Genomic DNA, 19,453 nt, shown 5'->3' on the forward strand with positions numbered 1-19,453 from the left:
ATAGTTTTATGAACTATGAGGCTAAACTGTTAATATTTTATTCCCATAAATTTGCTATTTTTGCTAACAGCTTTCAAAAGTGAGAATTATATTGACAGCAATAAAGCCATAATGAAAACTAATTTTGGGAATTTTCTACTTTTAAAGAGTTTAATTCACCATCAATTCTGGATGCAAAAAAGTAAGAAAAACCAAAAACACGTATCAAAACAAGAAATATTCAATTTTTATTCGGTTAGCAATTACTTAATTATTATTTTTAATTACAAATTATATTACTTAATTCTTAAAAAAACCATAATGAAGACTAATGTTAGGAATTTTCTTGTATTTAAGAGTTTAATTCACAATCAATTCTGGATGGAAAAAAGTTAGAAAAACCAAAAAGACGTATTAAAAAAATTCAATTTTTATTCTATTAACAATTACTTAATTATTATTAGTTAATTACAAATTATATTACATAATTCTTAAAAAAACCATAATGAAGACTAATGTTGGGAATTTTCTAGTTTTTAAGAGTTTAATTCACAATCAATTCTGGATTAAAAAAGGAAGAAAAACCAAAAAGACGTATCAAAACAAGAAATATTCAATTTTTATTCTGTTAGCAATTACTTAATTATTATTTTTAATTACAAATTATATTACTTAATTATAAAAAACACCATAATGAAGACTGATGTTAGGAATGTTCTAGTTTTTAAGAGTTTAATTCAAAATCAATTCTGGATACAAAAAAAGTAAGAAAAACCAAAAAGACGTATCAAAAAAAGAAATATTCAATTTTTATTCTGTTAGCAATTACTTAATTATTATTAGTTAATTACAAATTTTATTATTTAATTTAAAAAAAACCATAATGAAGACTAATGTTAGGAATTTTCTAGTCGTTAAGAGTTTAATTCACAATCAATTATGGAAGAAGAAAAGTAAGAAAAACCAAAAAGACGTATTAAAACAATTATTTAACTATTATTAGTCAATTACAAACTATATTTTTTAATGATTAAAAAAACCACAATGAAGACTAGTTGGGAATTTTTTAGTTTTAAAGAGTTTAATATTATTCACGGGGGAGCGTCGTTGGCCGCAATGGTTTAGGCGTTGACACGGCGCTTATCACTGTAAGGTAAAGGTCCCGTGTTCGAATCCCGCGGCCTTGCATTCGAACCGGTCATACTTACAAATGGTCTACCGGCACCCTGAGGGTTTATATGACCTCGACTGTTGCCAACCCTCGTAAACAAAAAAATTATTCACAATCAATTCTGGATGCAAAATAAAAATCTAAGAAAAATAAAAAAGACGTATTAAAACAAGAAATTCTCAATTTTTATTCAATTAGCAATTATTTAATTTTTATTAGTTAATTATAAATTATATTTCTTAATTATTCTTTAAGTCTTAAATTTAATTTGAAAAATACTAATGAGATTTGACGTTAATAAGTGATCTTTTAGGCAGTAGTTAGGCCCATAAATTTTACTTAATGATCCTCCAAACATTCTCATGCTTATTTCATGGAGTGGTTTGATTTGCATCAGTTTTCTACTTTCAACTATCGGAATCGTACCAAATCCAATCCTTGTAATATTCATAGGGCTTTTTAATACAGTTAATAAAAATATACATTAGTGAGCGTTCCAAGTTCGTCCGGTCTTTGCGAGGTACCCATTAAAACTTTCCCCTCTTGTCAACTGAGGAGAACTTCTGCAGCGCAACCTCTAATGCTTGCAAAATATTTCCCCCTTTCAAAGCACTTTATAAAGAAGTATATTTTAAGAGAATGAAAGCCTTCTTTATAATTAAAAGATTGACATATGCCTAGAAAACTCTTTCACTACACATTTCAAAAATTATAAACGACGTTAAGAAGTCAACAAGGATAAACAAGTTTTTTTAAATTCTTTTCAATTAATTAATCTTTAAGTAAGGTTTTTGGTTGAAATAAAACAGTCAGTGTCACGAGCGGGATTCGAACCCAAGACCTTCGGCTAGATACGGCGCTGCTCTACCACTTGAGCAATCGTCACTTCGATTTTGAATTTTGGGTTAAATGGGGTTGTATAAAATGGTACAATTATGTTTAAAATGTAATAAAATTTAATTATTATAATGCATATATCGGGGTGTTAAAATATAGTTTGGTTTTTGTTTCAGATAAAGGACGACTATGCGATGAACATAAACATGCACTGAGAAGGTAAGTAAATTTTGATTGTTTTGATTTAAAAATAGTTATCTTTTAATATTGACTGCAGCCATAAAACATATTTGATCCTACAAAGTTGTAGTTAAAATAAAAACTTCTTGCTAATTTTTTAATTTAATCCAATTTGCCAGAGAAGCAATAGAGTTACATAGCATATGAAAATAAAATAATATTATATCAAGTAGAGAATCTATCTAGTGATAATAGTAGTAATTCAAGGATTCATTTTATCCTCTCCTGAATGCAGGTCGTGACGCGTTGGGAAACTTTTTTCGACCACGGACGAGGAATATTAGGAAAATCTAAAGAAAAGATTTTCGTGGATTAGAATGGAATTGAACGTTAGTGTGGTATTTTTGTAGCTGGATCTGTCAACATTTTTTTATTTTATAAAAAGAACATTTAGAACGTTATGGATGGTGCAGAAGGAAACATAGAACCGGTCGTTGACGATTTAAATAAGGATTCGTGATTGTAGGACTTTCACACCGAGGCTTTTTAAAAATGGTTGTTCCTACTCACAGTAAGGTGTTTTCAAACGATCCAACGATCTACTTAAAAGATTAAAAAAATTAACTTTAAAAGAAGCAACAATAGGACTCAGTCACCCCACCATAAATGAATCATTAGATTTCCGTTGTTTGCCGTACATTGGTGAAGTATCAGAAAGAATTAGTAAAATTTTTAAACAAGAAGAAAAAACAAAAACATCCTCTCAAAACCTGAAGACAAGGTAGACAACTTGGCACAAAGGGGGATATACCAACCTAATTGTAATGATTGTGACATTAAATATTTAGGACAAATAATTAAGGTTTTTAATTGAGATGAAAAAAAGTTAATGGCCCGAGCGGGATTCGAACCCACGATCTTCGGCTAGATACGCCGCTGCTCTACCACTTGACCTCGATCCACTCGGACATCAACTTCCTATCTCAAGCCCACCTTATGTTGATGTCCAAATGCTCACGAGATCGCTGCTTCCCTAACAACGGTGTCATGCTCCGACGGGATCTTTCAACAGATAGGTCATTTCAGCCTCAAAACATGGAAACAATATTCTAGACTACTACTTAAATTGGATAAATCATTCGCACAATTCATACATCTAAATATATTCATGCATGCACGACATGATTAGTCGGTGGAATGCTGGATATTCCTCCATCGACCTATGCATATTATTAATAATCTAACTTAAATTATGGTCGATAAGGTACTTTTATAAATATTCCGCCATCGCAGCACGTATGCACATACACTGCTGGAGGGGTGATGGTGACGCAATATTTCACCGTCACACCTCACCATTTACACTAATAAATACTAATTGTTCGGTTCGTATATTTAGTTCATAAAGCAGTTTTGCAGTTTGATTGATGAAAGCTTTCCTACACCAATAAACATAAAATAGTTTTGTTTGGTCTGAAAGTTGAAAGGAATTGAACTAAAAGTCGAAGTAATACTCTACATGAGCTAAAATAATGTAGGATTAAGAAATAATTGAATCGTCAGGAATTTCTAGAAAATCTGGAAAAAAACAGCCAGGTGATGCTTGGGAAAAGTGGACCCTTCTTTCAAAACTGTTATGAAGTTGTCTGGATTGGTTCTAAAAGAACTTTATTTTTTACAATATTAAGAAAATTACAATTAATTAAGGTTTTTAGTTCAGATAAAAAAGTCAATGGCACGAGCGGGATTCGAACCCACGATCTTCGGCTAGATACGCCGCTGCTCTACCATACTTGAGTTATCGTGACCTCGATCCGCTCGGACATTAACTTCCTATCTCCACCGCACCTTTTGAATTTTCCCTCCTTTTTATCTCAACTAAAAACCTTAATTAATTGTAATTTATTAATTGGTCAAGCGGACCTCTAAATTAGTGAATTTAATGATTTAAAATGAAGTATACTTCACTAAAGTTCTCCGTGGCCATTTCATTTGTCGTCGAGAATCCAATCTGATTACACGACATTTGAAAAATGGCAAAAAGGAGGGAAAATTCAAAAGGTGCGGTTGAGATAGGAAGTTGATGTCCGAGTGGATCGAGGTCACGATAGCTCAAGTGTTAGAGCTGCGGAATATTTAACCGAAGATAGTGGGTTCGAATCCGACTCGTGCCACTGACTTTTTTATCTCAACTAAAAACCTTAATTAATTGTAATATATTAATTCGTCAAGTGGACCACGAAATTAGTAAAATTAAGAAAATTGTAACCTTAAATTTAAATGACTCGTACCAAACATTCTAGTGTAAAAATCATCAGACAAAATAATAATTCTAGAAAATAGTATACATACTGAACAGTTAATTAGATTTATAACAAAAATATATTATTAGAGATAAATTATTAATTATTAAGTTATAACTGTAAATTATTTGTTCGCTCTGAATTTATTAGACTTTTTTGTGGTTAAAGTTTAACTGAAATTGTGCGCCAAGGCGTCTCTTAACGCCCCCATTATCTTAAACAATACTAGGCGTATTCTGAAATTGTCACGGCCCCTTTATTTAGACAGCCGTATTTAGACTTAAGACAAGTCCCCACGCTAAAGTCGCATAGGCGCAGTCTCGTGTATGTTTCTATATTGCGTGCTTACGTTTCCTTTGAGCTTGGTATTTAATTTATTTCTCATTTTTCCGTCCGCCTAAATCCGACGTTGTGCCACCTGCTCCAGCCGAGAATTGAAAAAGGTTAAACCTTTTTGAATACACTCGCTAGCTTTTTTGAAACGCGTTCTCAAGCTCCGATCGATAGTAAGGAGAAAGAGGCCAAGAAACGGGGTTTAATATTCCCACATAATTATTTGGAGATGGTGAGATGCGGTCTGGTGTGATATAGGTTTCAGAAAAACATTTCCTTTATCGTGCCAACGTTTCGGACTTTATTGAGATCATCTTCAGGCTCAAAGTGTTTGTTTTTCGAGTGGGTGTGTCTTTATTGGGGGTCGTGTTAAGACTGCCAGCGAGGTGTTGATGTTTTATGTTTATATATGTTAGATTCTGAAAAAGTGGGGAAGGAACTTGGGGCAGAAAGCATTTTTATATTAGGAGTCGGCTTCTTTGAAATAAAAAGAGCCGACAGCCGACAATTGGAATGAAAGAACGGATAATGAATCGGCCTGATTATCCTTTCAGGATTATATAATAGGGGGGATAATTAGGGAATGGAAAGCAAAATTGTTGTAGAATTAGACTATGTAGAAATGTTTGAAGTGAGAAATGTAATGATTGTTTTGTATGCTTTGTGTGATTTGATGATGATATATTTATGTTATCGATATTGAATTTTATGATATTAGCCTCGCTGTGACTGAGTTTACATGTGTCTTTCTATAATTGATGCTGTGCTTATCTCTGTTGATGTAAACCAGTTCTAAAAAGTTACGTTTATGTTTGTTTTGTTCTGTACGTAATATTTTTGTATTTTTTAAGTCGAAATTGTGTTGTTGTTCAAAATGGTGGGTAGCCAGTGCAGTAGGATTTGTTTGGGTAGATATTTTGCTTTACTATCTCATTTTACCTCAAAGAAGCCGACTCCTCATATAAAAATGTTTTCTTTCCCAACTTCCTAAACACGACACATTCCCACATAAGTCCATCTTGTTGCCTTATTGTACTTTTCCAATTAGTTCAATTAGGCGCCGCGGTAGCCGAGTGGTTAGCGGGAGAGACTCTCGGATCGTAGATCCCGCGGTTGTGTTTAGACTCAAAGTGTTTGTTTTCCGTATAGATGTGTCATTCTTGTCTGTCGTGTTGAGAGTCACTTTGAGCCCTGAAGATGATCTCAATAAAGATCGAAACGTTGTCATGATAAACAAAATGTTTTTCTAAAACCTACGTCACACCAGACCGCACCTCATGATCTCCAAATAAACATTTCCATGTATTTCGCTTTAATTTTTTTAATGGTAATAAATTTTGATTATTTCTTTGTCTTCTAATTCTGGCCGTGGACAACGTTTTATGTTTTGTGGGGATATTAACCTGTGAGCTATCGAACGTATAAATCGAACCATTGATGATGGGATTTGTTCAGTTCCAAGAATGAACAGTTTTTTCAGGAATTATTAAACAACTAATCAACTATTTTAAAAAGTTTTGACTCAGTCGAGCCCGATTCGTAGCTGTTCGATGTATTAAACTTTCAGAACCCGAATCCAGGAGAATCCAATATCAGATAGTCACGTCACTCATGGCAGGCTGTAAACATGGAAAGGGTATGGCAGGATCCGTTAGAAAATTAAAGCAGACAACCGAAATTGAAATTCTGTTTTCACAAACAAACGAAAGTAGTGTTTAAAAGCAAAATAAATTGTAATTATAGCTGTGTTTCAAACTTTTTCATAAGTGTATTTTTGTATATAAAAATATTTTAATTTGTTAGATTTGTTAAATGTATAAAGGATTCAAAGCTATTAGTTTCAAAAGAAATAAAAGAAAAATGGAGAAACTATTCAGTTTTGACGTAGGTTTTATAAAAACATTTTCTTTGTCGTGCCAACGTTTCGGTCTTTATTGAGATCATCTTCAGGGCCTGGGATTTATAAACATTGTTTAAATTATACAAATAAATGTAGGATGTGAAAAAAATGAATTTATACAGTGCTAAAATTTTTAGATTCAATCAAAGTTTTTGTACTCAATGAAAGAGTTTGTTTTCTGTGTTGATGTGTCATTCTTGTGTGTCGTGTTGAGAGTGCCAGTGAGATATTGATTTATACATGTTGGATTTTGAAAGGGTGAGGAGGGAAGTAGGGATAGAAAGACATTTTTTATATGAGAAGTTGTCTTCTTTGAGGTGATAGGAGCCGACAATGGGAAAAAATGGGTAATGGTTCGGCCTTTCAGGATTATATGTATACGGGAATAATTAGGGAAAGGAAAGCTAAATTTTTGAAGTGTTAGACTATGTAAAAATGTTTGATGTGTGGAATGTAATGACAGTTTTTTATGTTATATCATATGTTTTGTGTGATGTGATGATGATAGATGCCCTGAAGATGATTTCAATAAAGATCGAAATGTTGGCACGATAAAGAAAATGTTTTTATAAAACCTTTATATTAATTCAGGTTTTTAAATGAAATGAAAAAGTTAGTGTCACGAGCGGGATTCGAACCTACGATCTTCGGCTAGATACGCCACTGCTCTACCACTTGAGATGTCGTGACCTCGATCCACTCGGAACTAACTTCCCATCTCAACCCCACCTTTTGAATTTTCCCTCCTTTTTGCCATTTTTCTAAAACCTACGTCACACCAGCCCGCATCTCACGATCTCCAATTAATCTTTTCAAATGATATTTATTTGCATAAGCAGAATTTATTATGTAAAGTACGAATGGCGTCTTTGTTTTGTAGAGTTTAAATGATTTGGATTTATGTAGGATCATATACACTCATCTATACATACGTACAAACATGTACCGACTCGAGCCCATTGGCTTCTCGTCCACCGGCAATTCTATCTTTCGATATTAGTAAATTACGGCAGACTCGAAAATCACCCGCCCAGGGTGTTGGCAATCCGGAGGCATACCTTAGCCTTATCCGTCCAGCCACCGTGGTTTAGCTTGGGTGCTGTCAGCAACTAGATTAATTCAACACCGAATGGATGCAGTTCCAAACCCATTCGTACATTTGTTCATTCTTAAATACATTTGCCTGTTTACATAACACTCATTCAATTATGTTGGTACAGAATTCCATATTCCTCCGTCCTGCTGATATGCTGGAGGGCAGGATTTGCCGTTCCACAGCCAGACAATCTTAATTAATTATTTCTCTCCGTTTATCTACACTGCCAGTAATTATCATGCGACAATTCTGGCTGAATGTCTACTCTAACTGCCAATTACCCCACTGATGCAGTTAAGCGTTGAGCTGATACGCTTTTGTTATTCAGAACCAGTGTTTTGAATGAGGTCTTTAACTTTTTTTTTTCAAATCAACTTCAACAAAAAGTACATTCTTTTTCAGGCATTACCGATTGAAAATAGTTTATGTGAAAACAGTTTATGTGAATTGGTAAGTTGTTAAAATTGCTATGATAAAAGGGTTTCTGATTTACAATATCGATACAAGATATACCACATCCCTTGTTTCTTTCGAAGATGACTTAAATGTCGTCTTCTTAGAATGAAGTTAAGTTGAAAAAAGTTGATGTTGATTAAAGCGAAGTTGAAAAAGTTGAAATTCGAAAGAGCAAATCAACCGATGATACAGAGGTCTCCAATATGCTTTTGAAAACTCTTGGTGTCCTACCGACTGCGCCAGTTAGGTTTGTTCATTCGTGATACCTTTTATTTAAAAAAACTCTATTTCAGCAATAAAGTTATGCTAGTACAATGATATCCTCTCAATGATAGCTAGGCTAAGATTAAATTTTTTTAGATTAATAATTTAACAACTTAGTTAACTTGGAGGTGGATAGTGCTGACAGATCTCCTATAACATGCATGTATTCTAATTCTATCCTAGTACCTAACGAGTACTCTTTTAATTAAAACCGTTTAATTAAAACTCTCTGTTAGCTGAGAATCGGTGGTAACGTTTTTACGGAGTATATTGATCAACAAGGGGTAAAATTCGAGCTCGTTCTCTTGAAAAAAAATAGCGTTTTTTCACTTTTCGGTTCACATTTCTCCAAAACTCTTCACCCTATTTTAACAATCATTTTTTCATTTTTGAAAGCAACAATACGCAGTACTGAGCATCTAACAAAATGGAAATCTGAGACGAAAATAAATATAATAAATAAATTAATTGAACATTAATTGGTCAAGCGGACCATGAAACTAGTGAATTTAATAAGATAAGTAAGGGCCGGGACAAAAAGATAGCCCACCTAATATTTTTTCTCTTAATCAATTTTAACCATTGATATAATTTTTTTATTGATATAATTTTTTTTTATCTATTTTGGACCGATTTTCTCCATTAGGAACTGAAAAAAAAAAATATTTTGTAAGAATTAATGAATAATACTTGATTTAGGGTAGACAAAAAGATAGCACTTGTTGTTTATTTACAAACAAAACCAAATCCCTCTGAGAAAGGAAGGCTAATGAAAAATCGAGGATTTTGTATTTCCATTATTTCAAAAAATACCGGTAGGAGTAGAAAAGTAATTTTAAATTTTCGTTTTAACTACTTTTTAAATTTCTCCTGGAAGACTACCGGTCTTAACAACACGACAAAAACGGGCAATTTTAAGGTTTGCATCCAACTCAACTTTAACGGCCCTTCAAATTGCTGAAGAGCTGGTGTAGTGACGAATGTGAAAAACGTCCAAAGGATCATTCGTGCAGCTCCTCACATTAAAAGAATGAAAATGAAAGGCATTCCACCTCTAAGCACGGCGCATAAAGAAAGAAGAAAGGAGTTTGCCCGTGAACACGTGCAATGGAAAGATGAATGGATGTCCGGTTCACAGTCGAAAAAAAATTCAATCTCGACGGTCCCGATGGCTGGGCTCACTATTACCATCACCTACGGAAAGAAGAGAAAGTGTTTTCCAAAAGGCAAATGGGAGGAGGCATCGCATGATATGGGGTGGTATTGGCTATGATCACAAAACTGATATTGTGTTTATTTCTGGTCGAATGAACAACCAACAATATGTTAATTTGTTAGAAAACCAATTTAAAAAAATATTTTGAGCTTGTTCCAAAAGAGAACGTAATTTTTCAGCAAGATAATGCTCCAGTTCACACGGCAAAAGTTGCAAAATAATTTTTAGAAAAGAAAGTATCACAATTATAGATTGGTCACTTAGGCCCCGGATTTTAATATCATCGAAAATGTAAGGGGGCATTTTGCTAGGAGTGTTTACAGCGGTACAATTCTAGGGCGTTGAAGAATTGAAAAAAACAATTCAGGAGGAGTGGGCCAAACTTCCACAAGAGATAATTCGTCATCATTTTGACTCGCTTTTAAATCGTATGATTGCTGCATTAGAAAAAGATGGTGCATATACAGGATATTAAATTTAATTTGTGTTATATTAATTGTGTTTTAATAAAGAATTTTATTATTATTGTTCACTGTGCTATCTTTTTGTCTCACCCCAAATCAAGTATTATTTATGAATTCTTACAAATTATGTTTTTCCAATTCCTGATGGAGAAAATCGGTTCAAAATACACTACATATTAATAAAAAAAATTTATATCAATGGTTAAAATTGATTAAGAGAAAAAATATTGGGTGGGCTATCTTTTTGTCCGAACCTTATATCTAGAAGTATATCTTCACTAAAGCTTTCCGTGGACATTTCATTTGTCGCCGAGAATCAAATAGATTACACGACCTTTGAAAAATGGCAAAAAGGAGGGAAAATTCAAAAGGTGGGGTTGAGATCGGAGGTTAGTGTCCGAGTGGATCGAACTTCTAAGTCACGATAGCTCTAGTGGTAGATTTGGCGGTGTATTTAGCAGAAGGTCGTGGGTTCGAATCCCGTTCGTGACAATGACTTTTTTATCTCAACTAAAAACCTTAATTAATTGAAAGATATTAATTGGTCAAGCGGACCACGAAAACTAGTGAATTGAATAATAAATAAATTTAAAAAATGAACGGAAAAATAATTTTTCTACAAAAAAGAGTTTTACCATTTTTCCCCATTTTAACTTTATTGCCGAAATATTAAAAATTAACTCATTTTCAAAGCCCTCATTGAGGAATTTCAGTAGCGTCGCAAAAGCTCACAAAATGAAACTTGACACTAGTTATAGAAAACTGAAACTGCAAGAAATAAATATAGATACTGTTTAGAAGACAAAACTAAAATAAAGCAAATGGAAGTACTAGTACGATCCAAACAAAAAGTAATAAAAAAGAATAGTGAAAACCTACCAATATATATATATATATATATATATATATATATATAACCCTAACCATCCCTAACCATATATATATTGTAAAAAATATAAATATAATCATGCCCAAAAATATATGGACTCCCAAAACACCATATATCAGATACACTATTACGACCTATTTTTTCATAAGTTAGTTTATATAGTTGTTTTTTAAATAATTTGTTGTTTTTTTGTGTAAATAGGTGTTCAATTAAGTCAGTTGAATAATTGTTATGACTTTATATATATAAAACTTGTTTTCTCATGTCAAGCTTTTGCCTGTATTTGACGCCTTCCTCAGGAATATTTAATTAAAATCAATGTTAAATAGTAAAGATCTTTATAGTCGAAGATAGCCAAAAGCTCGACATGAGAAAAAAGGTTTTTTTTTATCATCATGACTTCTTTGATCTTCTAGCATTATTATGATAGCAAAGATAAAAATACCAGTTACCGCTTTGTGAACGTTGCCACAAAAAAACTCACAAATTCAAATTTGATTAGGTAAAAATCATTCACCTCGGCCGTAGACTCGTGAAAAAGACGATCAACATTTTTATGGATGAAAACGTCTGTAAGTTACATTCAGATATTATTGGTGGTATTGGAGAAGACCAAATAGATAGATAAAGAAATCATTGCAAAATGTATTGCTGTTTATTTAATCAATGTATAAAACTGTTATTTGGAGGTCGTCCGATGTGGTCTGGCGTGGCGTAGGTTTTAGAAAAACATTTTCTTTATCGTGCCAACGTTTCGATCTTTATTGAGATCATCTTCAGAGCATGGGATTTATAAACATTATTTAAATTTTCCAAATACATGTAGGATGTGATAAAAATGAATTTATACAATGCTAGAAAATTTTAGATTTAAAAAAGAATGAATTTGTACAGTGCTAGACATTTAGAAATTAAAACAAAATTAAATTTAAAAAATGAATTTATACAAAGCTAGAAATTTCAGAATCAATCAAGTATTTGAACTTATGAAAACGAGAGTTAAAGAATACTTGCCTAAATCAAACATATTTTCGCAATTTAAGGACCATCTAAAAAAGCAAAACACAATTTCAATTTAAATTTAAATACAAGAGTGTTACATAGTTTCAACAAAAGGAGATAACTAGTTAAACGCATTAATAATATAATAGATTATGATCTACCTCCCTTTTTAAATAAGTTCATGAATAATATTAAACGACCAGGTAATTAAATTAATTATTTTAATTGTTATTATTTTTATAATATTAAGGTATTATTGTAATTTAATTTTTATCTTTTATCTTTAATCTCTAATTTATAATTAATTTCTTAGAGTATTTACCATTATAATATGTACATGTGTTATAATTTCCGCTTTTCGCACGTTCTAAATTGAGCGTCATTAAAAAAATCAGCTGCTAATTGGAACGTCGCGTTGGCGGGGGTGTCGGCGGGTGCACTTTTGTAATTCATGTCGAGTGACGTGGTTGTAGAACTCCGTAAACCTGATGATGCGCTAAGGGCTCGAAATCCGGATCTTTGGAAAACAACTTACTGTGAGAAGGTACTATCTTTTTTAAAAGAATCTTTTAACAAATACGGTCATTATAGATGAATTACTTGAATTGCATGCAATATTGTAAAACAACTGGAAAATTCGATTCTATCTCACTTCTTTCTGTGTGAAAAGTACGTATAATCGTGGAATAAATAATGACAAAACTATAAAGAGGATTGCTGACAAAGCATGTTTGCATAACAGAATCGCATAATAAATTTACTGTTCCGAACTGCTTGTTATACATTGTTAACAAACAGTTGTCGAGTAGAAAAAGGGCTAAAAGAACGACAGGAAAGTCGTAGGCTGGGTTTTCTCACTAATGAGAGAATCAATTCGGCCCTTTTTCCAGGAAGAGTGAAAGTCCTATCAACCACCCTCCGCTTCCATATTCTTACTTAAAAACGTCCGCGTATAGCTTAAACGTTTTAGCACATTACAACATGGTAGTTTAATTTTAATTTTAATATTATTGGCAAGTCTCTAAAGTATCGTATTTAATGTTTCTTGCAGGTACTCATTCTTCGTTCTGCTTTTCTGGCTGTGTCGTCGTCCAACCAGCAAAACTACGACATGATGCAAAAAATTCAGGTATTTATATAATCATCTTGATCAGTAGTGAATAATGTGTAATCATAATGATATTTATCAACTATTTTATTTAACTCCATTAGATTTCGTGATCCAATTGACCAAATAGCATCTTTCAATTAATTAATCCTTATTTAAGGTAGATAAAAAAGTCAGTGTCATGAGCTGGATTCGAACCCACGATCTTCGGCTAGATACGCCGCTGCTCTACCACTTGAGCTATCGTGACTTCGATCCACTCGGACACCAACTTCCCACTCAAACCAACCTTTATTTTTTTGTTTAACATTTAACAGTGCTGAGCTTTTTCTTATAATAAATCTAGCGTTGGTGATTTTTTTAAAGGTGTTTTAATGAGATTATAAATGGTTATTAAATAGCAAAAATAATATTAGACCGCTGTCCCTCTGAGCCTATTCATTAAATTTACCGCGTTTATACGACCGCCCCGAATGTTAAATTATTTAACAAAGGATAAAACGGAGAGCGTGATGGTATTATGAATTGTAATTGACCCTTTATTCCATGTACACAAACAAACACCCGTTCTGAATGTCGATCTAATTAATCAGGCGATGGAGCAAATCAATGAAATTGAACTAATGGGTTGTCTAATTAGTTTGCATGATTGATACAGCGTGTATTATTATTGGGTTGTCCGGAAAATAATGCAGGATTTTGGTATTAAACAAAAAAAAAGAAACTAGTTACTTTAAAGCAATGTTCTTTAATCAAAATAATTATACATTTCTCCCAACGTGTTGGTAACTTATTAATTCCGTCTGAGTAGAATTCAGAATTTTTAGAATTGATAAAGTCAATAAATGCATTTTCCAGTTCCGTTTGATTTTTGAATATTATGTGTTGTAAGTAGTGGTCCAGGTGTCTAAAAAAATGGTAGTCAGTAGGCGAGAGGTCCGGAGAGTAGGGTGGCTGAGGCAAAGTTTCATAGCCAAGCTCCAATAATTTTTGTGACGTTACACGTGACACATGTGGTCGAGCGTTGTCATGCAACAAAATGGGCCCTTTCCGATTGACCAAAGAGGGCTTCATTACTGCCAATTTCTGATGCATGGTATTAATTTGGTTACAGTATGATTCAGCATTGATGGTTTCGCCAGGATTTAAGAAGCTGTAGTGTATTAAACCAAATGAAGCCCACCATACCGTAACCATTACCTTTTTTTGATGAGTTGGGGGCTTTCGAAAATGTATTGGAGCTTCTCCTTTGTCGAGCCACTGTCCAGAACGTCTAGTGTTATCGTAGAGAATCCACTTTTCGTCACATGTAACAATTCTGGCCAGAAATGGGTCATTTTTGTTTCGACAAAGAAGTGATGCACAAACATCAAAGCGCTGATTTTTTGGCGATCGTTTAATGAGTGTGGAACCCAATTTTCGAGTTTTTTCACTTTTCCAATCGCCTTGAGGTGGTCAGCGACGGTCGTTTTACTGACTTTGAGTTGCTCTGCAAGTTCTCGAACAGTTGTTTTGGGGTTTTCTTCCACCACTGATCGCAGAACATCATCATTAAGAGAGGAAGGCCTTCCACGACCTTCTTCATCTTCAAGGCTGAAATCTCCCTCCCGAAATTTTTTAAACCACCTTTGCACAGTGCACTCATTAACACAACCCTCGCCCCAGACTTGGTTAATGTTTCTAGCCGTTTGGGCTCCGCTTCGGCCGAGTTTAAACTCGTAAAAGAAAATCGTACGAAATTCTCGCTTTGACATTATAAGGATGACTGAATTATTTCCAAGTAGCGGAATGCTACAGAGGTAAACAAACAATATCATTTGGAAGAGGATTAATAAGTGTTGACATTCATACAAATGAGTAATCCTGTAAACGTAAACAGAATATTTTATATAGATTTTTTTTAATGAAAACTTAAAATCCTGCATTATTTTCCGGACAACCCAATATAATTATCATTATTTTCAATACGCACAGTTTAACTGTATAATAATACTCAAGGACAGATTTTAAATGCTGTGCAGACCATACGGTCTTTTTGCGAAAGGTACTTTTCTTTTAGACTATTGAGCCATCCTGGATGGGCCGATGGAGGTCACTGCGCCTTGGGAAGAATTCGGCACGTTGATTGGGAATATAACTAGAGTTATAAAGTCTGGGTGTTTCGACACTGGTTTTACTACGAGCAACGTGCGTAGGTACTGTTTTGTTAGCAGAAAGAGAAGTCTTGCAATTGGGAAAATCTGTGATGGTTCCCCTTTAATCCAATGCCAGACCCAAAAATATCTTTTATCGATCTCACTTTTTAACATACTTTAATTGGCAGAACCATGGGCAGATGTCTAGGGTAGAGTAGTCAATTATTTTTCATTTGTCATACTGTGTATGTATGCAGGAGTACCTCCGAGTATATAGGCATCTAAAGTCAGTACAATACCAAGAATTTTTCTTCCTCTAGGCTACTCATTTGGGCATCATGGATAATTCCCTTAAGTAGCTTTTCTTTCACCCTCTCATTCTTCTCATGGACTATACAAAACGGGGGGAAGGAACAAGTGGAAGCTGGCTCATTATTAAAATTCAAAAGGTCAAACGATTTAAATGATTCCGGACGGTAGGTCTGGAAGGTAAGAATCTCAATAAGGCCGGATGTACGTCCCTAGGGACCTAATTCGATTCTAAAAAATCCCATAAAAACACGATTAAAAGCAAATGACAGCGTTTGTGAGCTGGATCGGCAAATAAGCTGTTACATATCCTATGCACGGTTGATACATGACCTCAGATAGTGTCTAAAAAGCAGCATGATATCATTCTAACCAAACTCAAAATCGGCCGTATATGATTGACATACGTCCACTTACCTTTAGTCCAAAGCCCGCGGACGGGTCTTGGAGCTGGTCGATGGGTTCCAACTTAAAGCCGGGAACACACTTACCCGGTGCAATGCTATGCGACGCTACTCTTCTCTACGCCATGTGATCCGCACTGTCCAGATTTTCGCCGGGTAGCATCGAGTACAGACGAAGACAAAAGAACCGGACGTATTTTTATTCAAACTACATGTATTATTGTCGTTATATTAATTACAACATACCTCTTTTAACATAAACCAAATTAACAGAGATTAAAAATTCGATAGTTTTTATTTAAAAAAAAATTAATTTTAATGGTTTAGTAGAAAATTGATCATTAAAACACCGGAATACCATTTTTATATATAATGAATTTAACTAACAACTTATTATACGGTTTTGCTCATAAAATTTAATTAACAATTTATTTCATAGTTTTGCTCATAAAATTACACCATTTCCGTCGAGTAGCTTCGGTACTGGACACTCATATTTTTTGAAGTTCACTTCAAACTAAGTATATGTAATTTTGTCGTATATTAATTACAACATTCTTATTTTTTTATGTAAACCAAATTAAGCGAAATCAAAAATTCATGAGTTTTTATTAAAAAAAACATTTAATTATGTTGGTTAGGAAGAAAACTTACACCGGAATAACTGTACTTAAAGCAATTAAGTTTAACAAACAATGTACTACGTGTTTGTGCTGAAAATAATGCATTAAGAAAAAAAGAGGCCTTGCGATTGTGATACTGATTTGCGATACTCGCTGTGTGACTGTACGTGGCGTGCGCTTGATGTCGCGTAGATGTGCACACCCTACCAAAACGTGGCAAGGCGTCGGTAGCGTCACATAGCGTTGCTTTGGGTGACTGTGTTCCCAGCTATAATAATGAACGTGGGGCAGTAAAAGAAAAATTTCAGTTAGATTCTACTCCCATTCCTTTTTGATTTATCCGGTTTGATTGTAATATAAATATTGTTCTTTTAAATGTTTGTGAACGGAAATTTAACTGTGTTTTTACGGTTGAAGTTTTACCGTTAACAAATATTAATAGTCGAAAGAGCAATACAGTTCAATTTTTAAATAATGTCAATAATAAAAGGTCAACAACATAACGCCATTTATCAAGTTGGAATATGTATTTCCATATACATATTTTACAAATTTAACACTCTTAATTTGCCCCCCCCCCTTTGCCAGGCTTTCAGCAGGAGTTGAAATGGTTATTGAAGTTGCATCCACTGAACACCGCAAACGCAGGATCAGAGAAATATTGCCTTCAGGGCCTTGATTACTCTCAAAGCGGTCTGTGCGATCATTATTTACCGTCTTCTATAAATTTGGGGACGGTAGAGCGTGGTTAGAGATATCCAAAGCAAATTTGGACATCGGCAACACAGCCGACGACAAAACCTAACAAACTTGAAAAAAGGACCTCAACACGTTTCTAACAGTCTCAGGAAAGTATTTGCTTTAAAATTATGATAAACAGACTTATTCTGTTCAAATAGATACAATGAATGGAAATAAATTTATTCGATAATTTGAAAACATTTTGAAAAGTTTGCATTTTTTTAGCAACTATGCAGACGTGGTTTTAATCAAAGGAAAGCATTATTTGACAAGTCAAAGGAGAAGAAAACTATGAGTCAAGCATTAGAAAATAACGTAAAATGTTATGAACGCTCATTCAGATGGGAAGCTGTATAACATGAAATATAATCATTAATCAAAATCCATTATATTTCGTGGTCTGATTGACTAAATAACTTCTTTCAATTAATTAATTTTTATGTAAGGTATTGGTTGAGATAAAAAAGTCAGTGTCACAAACGGGATTCGAACTTCGGCTAAATACGCAGCTGTCGAATATTTATTCCAATTCCAATTAATTATTCTTTTTATCTAAGGTTTTTGGACGAGATGAAAAATTAGTGTCTCTAGCGGGATTCGAACCTACAACCTTCGGCTCAATACGTCGCTGCTCTAACCACTTGAGCTGTTGTTGAGATGAAAAAAAGTTAATGGCACGAGAAGGATTGAAAAATGGCAAAAGGAGGGAAAACTCATAAGGTGGGGTTGAGATGGGGAGTTGATGTCCGAGCGGATCGAGGTCACGATAGCTCAGGTGGTAGAGCAGCGGCGTATCTAGCCGAAGGTCGTGGGTTCGAATCCCTCGCGTGCCATTAGCTTTTTTTCATCTCAACTAAAAACCTTAATTAATTGTCATGTATTAATTGGTCAAGCCGACAACAAATGTAGTGAATTAATTCTTTTTTTAATATAAACCTAATTAAACGAGATAAAAAATCTATGTGTATTTATAAAAATTATTTAATTATGATAGTTAGGCAGAAAATTTATCAAAACATCAAAATAACTTTATTTAAAACAATTAGGTTTAACAAACAATTTATTACTTGATTGTGCTCATAAAGCATAACTAACATTTTAATTCATGGTTTTGCTCAAAATAATACAGTAAGAAGATAAGAGGCGTTCCGATTGTGATACTGATTTGTGATTCCCTCTGTGTGACTGTACGTGGCGTGCGCTTGACGTCGCATAGATGTGCGCACCCTACCAAAACGTGGCAAGACGTCGGGTAGCGTCGCATAGCGTGCATCGGGTGAGTGTGTTTAAATGATGTGGATTATACCTTGGCTCCATTTAGAGAGCGAATAAAAATATATGAAATATGAGAATTGTCTTAAGTTACCTTTTAGATTTTTGTAGGAAAAAATGTTTTCTTAATTGTAGTAAATTTTGTGTTAAATCTTTCAGTTAATTAAAGTTTTTAGTTGAGATAAAATAGTCAGTGTAACGAGCGGGATTCGAACCCACTATCTTCGCCTAGATACGCCGTTGCTCTACCACTTGAGCTATCGGGAATTCGATCCACTCGGACACTAACTTGCCATCTCAACCCCACGTTCTGAATTCTCCTCCTTTTTGCCATTTCTCAAATGGCGTGTAATCTATTTGATTCTCGGCGACAAATGAAATGGCCACGGATCCCGCCGCTCGTGACACTGACTTTTTTATCTGAAAACTTTAATTAATTCAAAGATATTAATTGGTCAAGCGGACCACAGAAACTAGTGACTTTGTGTTAAATGTTTTGTGAGAGTGTATTTAAAAGCGTGATTGTATGTGTAGTAAAAGAGCATCCATCGAATTAGACTTTTTAGTTTATCTGTATTTGTTTATATGTGTAAACGGTAATGAAGGCAAATCGATTATTGATTTTCAGGCTAAGCGTTTCCGTGGCTCAGCTGTCAGCCCCCGCATCAGCCTTTATTACAACTATAAAATATTTATAAACAGTTAAAATTACTCACAAACTTTAAAGTTAATATTTATATATTTTTGAAGTTCATGTTTTGTTTTTATATC

The 19,453-nt window shown here is 33.9% G+C and overlaps 1 protein-coding gene across 3 annotated transcripts in view; it reads left to right on the forward strand.

The window, feature by feature from the left end:
* The first annotated feature begins 2,161 nt into the window (after positions 1 to 2,161).
* The window catches only part of LOC106669079, a 156,587-nt gene continuing 139,295 nt past the window's right edge, over positions 2,162 to 19,453 (forward strand). For all 3 annotated transcript variants that reach the window (XM_014398341.2, XM_014398342.2, XM_014398343.2), the window contains exons 1-2: positions 2,162 to 2,206; positions 13,142 to 13,219. The gene's annotated coding sequence lies outside the window, so the exon portion shown is untranslated. The remainder of the gene's footprint in view (positions 2,207 to 13,141; positions 13,220 to 19,453) is intronic.

This window comes from Cimex lectularius, unplaced genomic scaffold (genome assembly GCF_000648675.2).
Source record: "Cimex lectularius strain Harlan isolate CLEC.00 unplaced genomic scaffold, Clec_2.1 scaffold53, whole genome shotgun sequence".
Classification (NCBI taxonomy): Eukaryota; Metazoa; Arthropoda; class Insecta; order Hemiptera; family Cimicidae; genus Cimex; species Cimex lectularius.